The sequence below is a fragment of the Triturus cristatus genome, chromosome 3_2, assembly GCF_964204655.1.
Source record: "Triturus cristatus chromosome 3_2, aTriCri1.1, whole genome shotgun sequence".
NCBI lineage: Eukaryota > Metazoa > Chordata > Amphibia > Caudata > Salamandridae > Triturus > Triturus cristatus.
In genome coordinates, this window is record NC_140584.1 from 554,220,037 (window position 1) to 554,232,380 (window position 12,344).

Consider the following 12,344-nt stretch of genomic DNA (forward strand, 5'->3'; position numbering starts at 1 on the left):
AGCTTGACTCCAGTGGCGTAGTGAGCACGGGTCCCACGTCTGGGAATTCCCATCCCACTTAGGGCGAAAAGCGTTACAACAAACAAATGATGGACGGAATGCTGACAATGCAGACTTTCTCCCACAGTCAAGAGATCTGGGTTAAATCCATCGTTCTTTTGCCCACTACACCACCCCAGTTTAGACATGGCCATATGCAAATCAGTCTTGACCCTGTGCCTCATGGGAACAGTCCAGCCCGAACTGCCAAGCCATGTCTTCCCTGGACCGGAATCAAGCATCCTAGGACCGGTTTCTGGCTATCAGCCGTCATCAGCCAGGATAGCTTGACTCCAGTGGCGTAGTGAGCACGGGTCCCACGTCTGGGAATACCCATCCCACTTAGGGCGAAAAGCGTTACAACAAACAAATGATGGACGGAATGCTGACAATGCAGACATTCTCCCCCAGTCAAGAGATCTGGGTTAAATCCATCGTTCTTTTGCCCACTACACCACCCCAGTTTAGACATGGCCATATGCAAATCAGTCTTGACCCTGTGCCTCATGGGAACAGTCCAGCCCGAACTGCCAAGCCATGTCTTCCCTGGACCGGAATCAAGCATCCTAGGACCAGTTTCTGGCTATCAGCCGTCAACAGCCAGGACAGCTTCACTCCAGTGGCGTAGTGAGCACGGGTCCCACGTCTGGGAATACCCATCCCACTTAGGGCGAAAAGCGTTACAACAAACAAATGATGGACGGAATGCTGACAATGCAGACATTCTCCCCCAGTCAAGAGATCTGGGTTAAATCCATTGTTCTTTTGCCCACTACACCACCCCAGTTTAGACATGGCCATATGCAAATCAGTCTTGACCCTGTGCCTCATGGGGACAGTCCAGCCCGAACTGCCAAGCCATGTCTTCCCTGGACCGGAATCAAGCATCCTAGGACCGGTTTCTGGCTATCAGCCGTCATCAGCCAGGATAGCTTGACTCCAGTGGCGTAGTGAGCACGGGTCCCACGTCTGGGAATACCCATCCCACTTAGGGCGAAAAGCGTTGCAACAAACAAATTATGGACGGAATGCTGACAATGCAGACATTCTCCCACAGTCAAGAGATCTGGGTTAAATCCATCGTTCTTTTGCCCACTACACCACCCCAGTTTAGACATGGCCATATGCAAATCAGTCTTGACCCTGTGCCTCATGGGAACAGTCCAGCCCGAACTGCCAAGCCATGTCTTCCCTGGACCGGAATCAAGCATCCTAGGACCGGTTTCTGGCTATCAGCCGTCATCAGCCAGGATAGCTTGACTCCAGTGGCGGGGTGAGCACGGGTCCCACGTCTGGGAATACCCATCCCACTTAGGGCGAAAAGCGTTACAACAAACAAATGATGGACGGAATGCTGACAATGCAGACATTCTCCCCCAGTCAAGAGATCTGGGTTAAATCCATTGTTCTTTTGCCCACTACACCACCCCAGTTTAGACATGGCCATATGCAAATCAGTCTTGACCCTGTGCCTCATGGGAACAGTCCAGCCCGAACTGCCAAGCCATGTCTTCCCTGGACCGGAATCAAGCATCCTAGGACCGGTTTCTGGCTATCAGCCGTCATCAGCCAGGATAGCTTGACTCCAGTGGCGTAGTGAGCACGGGTCCCACGTCTGGGAATACCCATCCCACTTAGGGCGAAAAGCGTTACAACAAACAAATGATGGACGGAATGCTGACAATGCAGACATTCTCCCCCAGTCAAGAGATCTGGGTTAAATCAATCGTTCTTTTGCCCACTACACCACCCCAGTTTAGACATGGCCATATGAAAATCAGTCTTGACCCTGTGCCTCATGGGAACAGTCCAGCCCGAACTGCCAAGCCATGTCTTCCCTGGACCGGAATCAAGCATCCTAGGACCAGTTTCTGGCTATCAGCCGTCAACAGCCAGGATAGCTTGACTCCAGTGGCGTAGTGAGCACGGGTCCCACGTCTGGGAATACCCATCCCACTTAGGGCGAAAAGCGTTACAACAAACAAATAATGGACGGAATGCTGACAATGCAGACATTCTCCCCCAGTCAAGAGATCTGGGTTAAATCCATCGTTCTTTTGCCCACTACACCACTCCAGTTTAGACATGGCCATATGCAAATCAGTCTTGACCCTGTGCCTCATGGGAACAGTCCAGCCCGAACTGCCAAGCCATGTCTTCCCTGGACCGGAATCAAGCATCCTAGGACCGGTTTCTGGCTATCAGCCGTCATCAGCCAGGATAGCTTGACTCCAGTGGCGTAGTGAGCACGGGTCCCACGTCTGGGAATACCCATCCCACTTAGGGCGAAAAGCGTTACAACAAACAAATGATGGACGGAATGCTGACAATGCAGACATTCTCCCCCAGTCAAGAGATCTGGGTTAAATCCATCGTTCTTTTGCCCACTACACCACCCCAGTTTAGACATGGCCATATGCAAATCAGTCTTGACCCTGTGCCTCATGGGAACAGTCCAGCCCGAACTGCCAAGCCATGTCTTTCCTGGACCGGAATCAAGCATCCTAGGACCGGTTTCTGGCTATCAGCCGTCATCAGCCAGGATAGCTTGACTCCAGTGGCGTAGTGAGCACGGGTCCCACGTCTGGGAATACCCATCCCACTTAGGGCGAAAAGCGTTACAACAAACAAATGATGGACGGAATGCTGACAATGCAGACATTCTCCCCCAGTCAAGAGATCTGGGTTAAATCCATCGTTCTTTTGCCCACTACACCACCCCAGTTTAGACATGGCCATATGCAAATCAGTCTTGACCCTGTGCCTCATGGGAACAGTCCAGCCCGAACTACCAAGCCATGTCTTCCCTGGACCGGAATCAAGCATCCTAGGACCGGTTTCTGGCTATCAGCCGTCATCAGCCAGGATAGCTTGACTCCAGTGGCGTAGTGAGCATGGGTCCCACGTCTGGGAATACCCATCCCACTTAGGGCGAAAAGCGTTACAACAAACAAATGTTGGACGGAATGCTGACAATGCAGACATTCTCCCCCAGTCAAGAGATCTGGGTTAAATCCATCGTTCTTTTGCCCACTACACCACCCCAGTTTAGACATGGCCATATGCAAATCAGTCTTGACCCTGTGCCTCATGGGAACAGTCCAGCCCGAACTGCCAAGCCATGTCTTCCCTGGACCGGAATCAAGCATCCTAGGACCGGTTTCTGGCTATCAGCCGTCATCAGCCAGGATAGCTTGACTCCAGTGGCGTAGTGAGCACGGGTCCCACGTCTGGGAATACCCATCCCACTTAGGGCGAAAAGCGTTACAACAAACAAATGATGGACGGAATGCTGACAATGCAGACATTCTCCCACAGTCAAGAGATCTGGGTTAAATCCATCGTTCTTTTGCCCACTACACCACCCCAGTTTAGACATGGCCATATGCAAATCAGTCTTGACCCTGTGCCTCATGGGAACAGTCCAGCCCGAACTGCCAAGCCATGTCTTCCCTGGACCGGAATCAAGCATCCTAGGACCGGTTTCTGGCTATCAGCCGTCATCAGCCAGGATAGCTTGACTCCAGTGGCGGAGTGAGCACGGGTCCCACGTCTGGGAATACCCATCCCACTTAGGGCGAAAAGCGTTACAACAAACAAATGATGGACGGAATGCTGACAATGCAGACATTCTCCCCCAGTCAAGAGATCTGGGTTAAATCCATCGTTCTTTTGCCCACTACACCACCCCAGTTTAGACATGGCCATATGCAAATCAGTCTTGACCCTGTGCCTCATGGGAACAGTCCAGCCCGAACTGCCAAGCCATGTCTTCCCTGGACCGGAATCAAGCATCCTAGGACCAGTTTCTGGCTATCAGCCGTCAACAGCCAGGATAGCTTGACTCCAGTGGCGTAGTGAGCACGGGTCCCACGTCTGGGAATACCCATCCCACTTAGGGCGAAAAGCGTTACAACAAACAAATGATGAACGGAATGCTGACAATGCAGACATTCTCCCCCAGTCAAGAGATCTGGGTTAAATCCATCGTTCTTTTGCCCACTACACCACTCCAGTTTAGACATGGCCATATGCAAATCAGTCTTGACCCTGTGCCTCATGGGAACAGTCCAGCCCGAACTGCCAAGCCATGTCTTCCCTGGACCGGAATCAAGCATCCTAGGACCAGTTTCTGGCTATCAGCCGTCAACAGCCAGGATAGCTTGACTCCAGTGGCGTAGTGAGCACGGGTCCCACGTCCGGGAATACCCATCCCACTTAGGGCGAAAAGCGTTACAACAAACAAATGATGAACGGAATGCTGACAATGCAGACATTCTCCCCCAGTCAAGAGATCTGGGTTAAATCCATCGTTCTTTTGCCCACTACACCACTCCAGTTTAGACATGGCCATATGCAAATCAGTCTTGACCCTGTGCCTCATGGGAACAGTCCAGCCCGAACTGCCAAGCCATGTCTTCCCTGGACCGGAATCAAGCATCCTAGGACCGGTTTCTGGCTATCAGCCGTCATCAGCCAGGATAGCTTGACTCCAGTGGCGTAGTGAGCACGGGTCCCACGTCTGGGAATACCCATCCCACTTAGGGCGAAAAGCTTTACAACAAACAAATGATGGTCGGAATGCTGACAATGCAGACATTGTCCCCCAGTCAAGAGATCTGGGTTAAATCCATCGTTTTTTTGCCCACTACACCACCCCAGTTTAGACATGGCCATATGCAAATCAGTCTTGACCCTGTGCCTCATGGGAACAGTCCAGCCCGAACTACCAAGCCATGTCTTCCCTGGACCGGAATCAAGCATCCTAGGACCGGTTTCTGGCTATCAGCCGTCATCAGCCAGGATAGCTTGACTCCAGTGGCGTAGTGAGCATGGGTCCCACGTCTGGGAATACCCATCCCACTTAGGGCGAAAAGCGTTACAACAAACAAATGTTGGACGGAATGCTGACAATGCAGACATTCTCCCCCAGTCAAGAGATCTGGGTTAAATCCATCGTTCTTTTGCCCACTACACCACCCCAGTTTAGACATGGCCATATGCAAATCAGTCTTGACCCTGTGCCTCATGGGAACAGTCCAGCCCGAACTGCCAAGCCATGTCTTCCCTGGACCGGAATCAAGCATCCTAGGACCGGTTTCTGGCTATCAGCCGTCATCAGCCAGGATAGCTTGACTCCAGTGGCGTAGTGAGCACGGGTCCCACGTCTGGGAATACCCATCCCACTTAGGGCGAAAAGCGTTACAACAAACAAATGATGGACGGAATGCTGACAATGCAGACATTCTCCCACAGTCAAGAGATCTGGGTTAAATCCATCGTTCTTTTGCCCACTACACCACCCCAGTTTAGACATGGCCATATGCAAATCAGTCTTGACCCTGTGCCTCATGGGAACAGTCCAGCCCGAACTGCCAAGCCATGTCTTCCCTGGACCGGAATCAAGCATCCTAGGACCGGTTTCTGGCTATCAGCCGTCATCAGCCAGGATAGCTTGACTCCAGTGGCGGAGTGAGCACGGGTCCCACGTCTGGGAATACCCATCCCACTTAGGGCGAAAAGCGTTACAACAAACAAATGATGGACGGAATGCTGACAATGCAGACATTCTCCCCCAGTCAAGAGATCTGGGTTAAATCCATCGTTCTTTTGCCCACTACACCACCCCAGTTTAGACATGGCCATATGCAAATCAGTCTTGACCCTGTGCCTCATGGGAACAGTCCAGCCCGAACTGCCAAGCCATGTCTTCCCTGGACCGGAATCAAGCATCCTAGGACCAGTTTCTGGCTATCAGCCGTCAACAGCCAGGATAGCTTGACTCCAGTGGCGTAGTGAGCATGGGTCCCACGTCTGGGAATACCCATCCCACTTAGGGTGAAAAGCGTTACAACAAACAAATGATGAACGGAATGCTGACAATGCAGACATTCTCCCCCAGTCAAGAGATCTGGGTTAAATCCATCGTTCTTTTGCCCACTACACCACTCCAGTTTAGACATGGCCATATGCAAATCAGTCTTGACCCTGTGCCTCATGGGAACAGTCCAGCCCGAACTGCCAAGCCATGTCTTCCCTGGACCGGAATCAAGCATCCTAGGACCAGTTTCTGGCTATCAGCCGTCAACAGCCAGGGTAGCTTGACTCCAGTGGCGTAGTGAGCACGGGTCCCACGTCCGGGAATACCCATCCCACTTAGGGCGAAAAGCGTTACAACAAACAAATGATGAACGGAATGCTGACAATGCAGACATTCTCCCCCAGTCAAGAGATCTGGGTTAAATCCATCGTTCTTTTGCCCACTACACCACTCCAGTTTAGACATGGCCATATGCAAATCAGTCTTGACCCTGTGCCTCATGGGAACAGTCCAGCCCGAACTGCCAAGCCATGTCTTCCCTGGACCGGAATCAAGCATCCTAGGACCGGTTTCTGGCTATCAGCCGTCATCAGCCAGGATAGCTTGACTCCAGTGGCGTAGTGAGCACGGGTCCCACGTCTGGGAATACCCATCCCACTTAGGGCGAAAAGCTTTACAACAAACAAATGATGGTCGGAATGCTGACAATGCAGACATTGTCCCCCAGTCAAGAGATCTGGGTTAAATCCATCGTTTTTTTGCCCACTACACCACCCCAGTTTAGACATGGCCTTATGAAAATCAGTCTTGACCCTGTGCCTCATGGGAACAGTCCAGCCCGAACTGCCAAGCCATGTCTTCCCTGGACCGGAATCAAGCATCCTAGGACCGGTTTCTGGCTATCAGCCGTCATCAGCCAGGATAGCTTGACTCCAGCGGCGTAGTGAGCACGGGTCCCACGTCTGGGAATACCCATCCCACTTAGGGCGAAAAGCGTTACAACAAACAAATGATGGACGGAATGCTGACAATGCAGACATTCTCCCCCAGTCAAGAGATCTGGGTTAAATCCATCGTTCTTTTGCCCACTACACCACCCCAGTTTAGACATGGCCATATGCAAATCAGTCTTGACCCTGTGCCTCATGGGAACAGTCCAGCCCGAACTGCCAAGCCATGTCTTCCCTGGACCGGAATCAAGCATCCTAGGACCTGTTTCTGGCTATCAGCCGTCATCAGCCAGGATAGCTTGACTCCAGTGGCGTAGTGAGCATGGGTCCCACGTCTGGGAATACCCATCCCACTTAGGGCGAAAAGCGTTACAACAAACAAATGATGGACGGAATGCTGACAATGCAGACATTCTCCCCCAGTCAAGAGATCTGGGTTAAATCCATCGTTCTTTTGCCCACTACACCACCCCAGTTTAGACATGGCCATATGCAAATCAGTCTTGACCCTGTGCCTCATGGGAACAGTCCAGCCCGAACTACCAAGCCATGTCTTCCCTGGACCGGAATCAAGCATCCTAGGACCGGTTTCTGGCTATCAGCCGTCATCAGCCAGGATAGCTTGACTCCAGTGGTGTAGTGAGCATGGGTCCCACATCTGGGACTACCCATCCCACTTAGGGCTAAAAGCGTTACAATAAACAAATGATGGACGGAATGCTGACAATGCAGACATTCTCCCCCAGTCAAGAGATCTGGGTTAAATCCATCGTTCTTTTGCCCACTACACCACCCCAGTTTAGACATGGCCATATGCAAATCAGTCTTGACCCTGTGCCTCATGGAAACAGTCCAGCCCGAACTGCCAAGCCATGTCTTCCCTGGACGGGAATCAAGCATCCTAGGACCGGTTTCTGGCTATCAGCCAGGATAGCTTGACTCCAGTGGCGTAGTGAGCACGGGTCCCACGTCTGGGAATACCCATCCCACTTAGGGCGAAAAGCGTTACAACAAACAAATGATGGACGGAATGCTGACAATGCAGACATTCTCCCCCATTCAAGAGATCTGGGTTAAATCCATCGTTCTTTTGCCCACTACACCACCCCAGTTTAGACATGGCCATATGCAAATCAGTCTTGACCCTGTGCCTCATGGGAACAGTCCAGCCCGAACTGCCAAGCCATGTCTTCCCTGGACCGGAATCAAGCATCCTAGGACCGGTTTCTGGCTATCAGCCGTCATCAGCCAGGATAGCTTGACTCCAGTGGCATAGTGAGCACGGGTCCCACGTCTGGGAATACCCATCCCACTTAGTGCACTAAAAGGACGTACACTGTGCAGACAGTCCAATGAGACCCAGATTGGTATACAGAGGCAAAAGTAGATAATAACTCTCTATTTGTGATAGAGTGTCCGAGCAGTTAGGCTTATCAGAGGGTAGTGCTAAGCATTTGTTGTACTCACAGAGGCAATTGATGATAGACACACTCAAGAATAAATCCGAGACCACTTTATAAAAATAACAATGATTTTTATATAATTTTTCAGACCAAGAACTTCATTCTATAATAAGTACTATTCGAGATGTGAATTTTTCAAGTTTGCAAAATAAATCACTTTTGTGCACAATTACGCACCATTAAGATCAATTGGAGAAAATAGAAAAATGCAAATAAAATCACACAGTTGGATTTCGGGGGTTCACCTTTGGGATTTAGGTAAGTAGCAAGGCCAGGCCCAATGTTCCACCAGCGGATTCTTGGGAGCAACCCGGATTCGGTTGGGAGCAGGGTGCTGAGGTAGTTGGTAGCTGGTGCGCTATGAAGAAGGGGCCACCTGAAAATACACTGCACAAGAGGACTTAAAGGTAAGTCCAAGGGATCCCACTTAAGGGAGCAAGTTGCAAGGACCTCAGAATCACAGGAGCACAGCTGGTTCATCGGTACCTCGGCTGGGCGGAGTGGGCGCAGAGCAGATAGGTCAGGTGGGCGGCACGCATCAAGATGTCCTCGCGATTAGGAGCAGGCGGCTTGGACAGGTGATTCTGGGATAGATGGGCCACTCATGTAGTGGATCTCAGGGGACTTGATGGGTGTTTGCATACTGGGGCAGTTAGAGTCTGGATGGACTCTTCATCTCAGTGAATGCCTCAGAGGGTCCGATACTCCAGGAATTGGTGTGGCCCAGTTTCTGTAGATCCTGGTGTTTCCACACTTGGAGGGGAGACAGATTTGATCCTCTTGGGCTAGTGTACCACTTACGATTTGGGTGCTGCATAGGAGTCACTGGGGAGCAGCAAGTAAGGAAACCAGGTTCTACAGGTTTTGTGCTTGCAGACTGCAGGGGAGTAGCACCTATACTCCAAGGGAGTTCTTTGGCAATTTGTTGAAGGCTAAGAGGCTCCAGGGTACTTGCAGTTGCAGGACGAGACAGCACACCATGATTGTGAAGTCCTTAAGGCGGCAGGCAGGGTTTGGCACCAATTTTTGCAGCAGTCAGCTGCTCTTCTTTGTACCTATCTTCTTTGTGTTCATCAAATCTAAGTTGCTAGGTCCATGGATGCCACCTAAATTGTAAATTTAGGGGCGTTAAAGGGGGTGGCAAGTAGCAACCAATGAGCTACCTACCTTTAGGGTGTCTACATCCTCTAGGTGACCACTTCCTGTGGGAAGGGGCACTACCCTGACCCTGATTGGCTAAATCCTTCTTGTTAGAACTGGTGGTCTCTTGTTGGCTGAGGCAGTCACCTTAGTCCAAACCCTCTTTGATAACCCCCACTCAACCCCTGGTAGCTTGGCATGAGCAGCCAGGCTTATCTTCAAGGCAATGTGTATAGTATTTGCAACCACACTCCCAGTGACACAGTGATAACACCACAAATGGACACCACACTGATGTATAAAAATAGCAGTATCTTTATCACGAAGAAAAATGCGGTAAGACCAAACAATAAAGATCCAACATATGCGTATTCGTAATATTTCACTTTGCCGGTTATTAGCCCAACAAACACTTGTAGGTTCTTGTGGTATTAATGAGCAGTTCACGATATTCAAATGCAGTCCTAATGCAATGTTATGCAGTTCGTAATGTTAGACTAGACTAATGCAGTCCGTCATGCAAGAATAATGCAATCCTCAATGTAAGTAACCAGGCAGTTCGTAATGCAAGAATAATGCAATCCTCAATACATGTAGTCAGGCAGTTCGTAATGCAAGAATAATGCAATCCTCAATGCACATACTCAGGCCGTTCGTAATGCAAGTATCACGCACTCCTTAATGCAAGTAATAAGGCAGGTCGGTCTGCGAGAGTAACTCAATCCTCAATGCACATAATCAGGCGATTCTTAATGAAAGAACAATGCAATCCTCAATGCACGTAATCAGGCAGTTCGTATTACAAGTATAACGCACTCCTTAATGCAAGTAATAAGGCAGTTTGTAATGCGAAAATAATTCAATCCTCAATGCACATAATCAGGCAGTTCATAATGCAGGAATAATACACTCCTTAATGCAAGTAATAAGGCAGTGCGTAATGCAGGAATAATACCAGGCCCATCGATGCGATTAGCGCGGGCACCACTAGACCCCAATCACAGACAACAGCACTGAACTTCTGAGGGTGGCCCCAGTAGTGCCGGGCAGGTCCGGCCCGCCCGAGGACTCAACGCGTCTAATGCGATGCAGCAGGAGCACTCCTATACTCCTCCTGTACCTCCCCAGGCCACACATGCTTGCGGCTCCCGACCGGAGTCCAAGCCTTACCTGTGGGATGCGCTGCCTCAGTCTCTCTCTCTCCCTGCTCGTCGGACGTCCTGCTGGGCACTCCCGATGACGACGCAGCTTCCAATGCAAGGCGACGCTGGAGCCGGACAGGTTACGGCCATGTCTTTCTCCGTTGCTGACAATCTTGGGCAGATTCCTCTTGCGAACAACGATCACGATTACCTCACGACTTCCTCATCTTTACAAAATCATTCAGCCCGTTTGCGGCTTGGGCTGGCGGCATTGATCTTGATCTGCAGCCTCAGTTATGATGACTGCTGGGGCAACAAACGGCTATACAGCAGTGTGGATGATGATTCACGCTGTGGGGGCACTGCAGTCATGGGGCACTTTCCAACCAGCACCACGGACCCCACAACAGTCTCAGGCTGCATACACACACGCACAAAGCGTGGCTGAGACTCGGTTGGGTTTCAGGCCACACAGTCCCGGGGCAATATTTACGAAGGTCTCAGGCTGCAAAAAGCACACACACACAGCGCCGCTGAGATACACTTGGAAACCTTTATGTTCCTATGTTTCCACAACAGGGAGCCAATTCTCCTTGGGCCCTTGGGGACAAGCTACTTCGGGACACAGCACACAGCAAAGTCCTTTCAAGCAGGGGGACACAGCACATAGCAAAGTCCCTTAGCCTCTCCTTGGTTAAATCAGCAAACTGCAGGCCATCCCCAGAACACACAGCAAGGGTCAGTACTTTTCTTCAGTCTCATCAGCTGTTCTTCCTTGGCAGAGGTACCTCTTGACCACAAAGTAGTTTCAATCCTTTTCAGTCTTGATCAGTCCAACGTTCAGGGGTTTCAGCTCTCATAGTTATACCCCTAAATGTATTTGAAGTCTTTGTGTTCAGGGGGCACTGACCCCTATCCAAACCAGTTCTGGATGTCTCCCTGCCAGTGACACCTTCTTCCTTTGATCGTGGGGGTCTGGTTCCTCAATCACTCAGCAGGAGGGGGAACCATTCTTTTTTGGCAGCAGCTCAGGCCTCTTCACCTCCAAGGGCTACTCCTCCCCCCTCCACTCCAGATGCAGGTCAGCCTGTTGCTGTCTCACCTACTCCTCCCCTTGGCCAAGACATTTCCCAGATCCTATCACTTTCAAATCCAGACAGTCAATCCACAACCAGGCAGAGACACACAAAATTGTTAGAACAAAAAAAGCAGTCACTTCTAAAAGTGTGGGTTCTAAACCCACAATTCAAAAACCACCTTCACAAAAAGATGTGTAGTTAAATTGTGAGTTCAGGCACACTAAACTTCACCTCTCCATCTTAAACCTATGGAAAGATAGGCTGAAAACATATTACACAGCCTTCCCCATTCTGTCCTATGGGCAAGATAGTGTTGCAACAGTGAAAAATGAAATGGAGAGTATTTCACTGTCAGGACATGGTACACACCTCAGTACATGTCCTCCCTTTCACATACACTGCACCCTGCCTAGGGGGGGTACCCTGGACCTACCCTAGGGGTGTCTGATGTGCATGGAAAGGACATGGTAATGCCTGGCAAGTGGGTGCACTTTTCAGGACAACATGGCAGTTAGCAAATTGCGCAGAGGCCCTGCAGTGGCAGGCATGAGTTCTCTCTTTAGGGCTACTTGTGTGGGTGGCACAATTAGTGCTGCAGGCCCACTAGTAGCATTTGCATTAGCAGCCCTGGCACACATAGTGCACTTTACTAGGGACTTTCTTGTAAGGCAAACATACCAATTATGGACAACAAATTACCATAACACTTT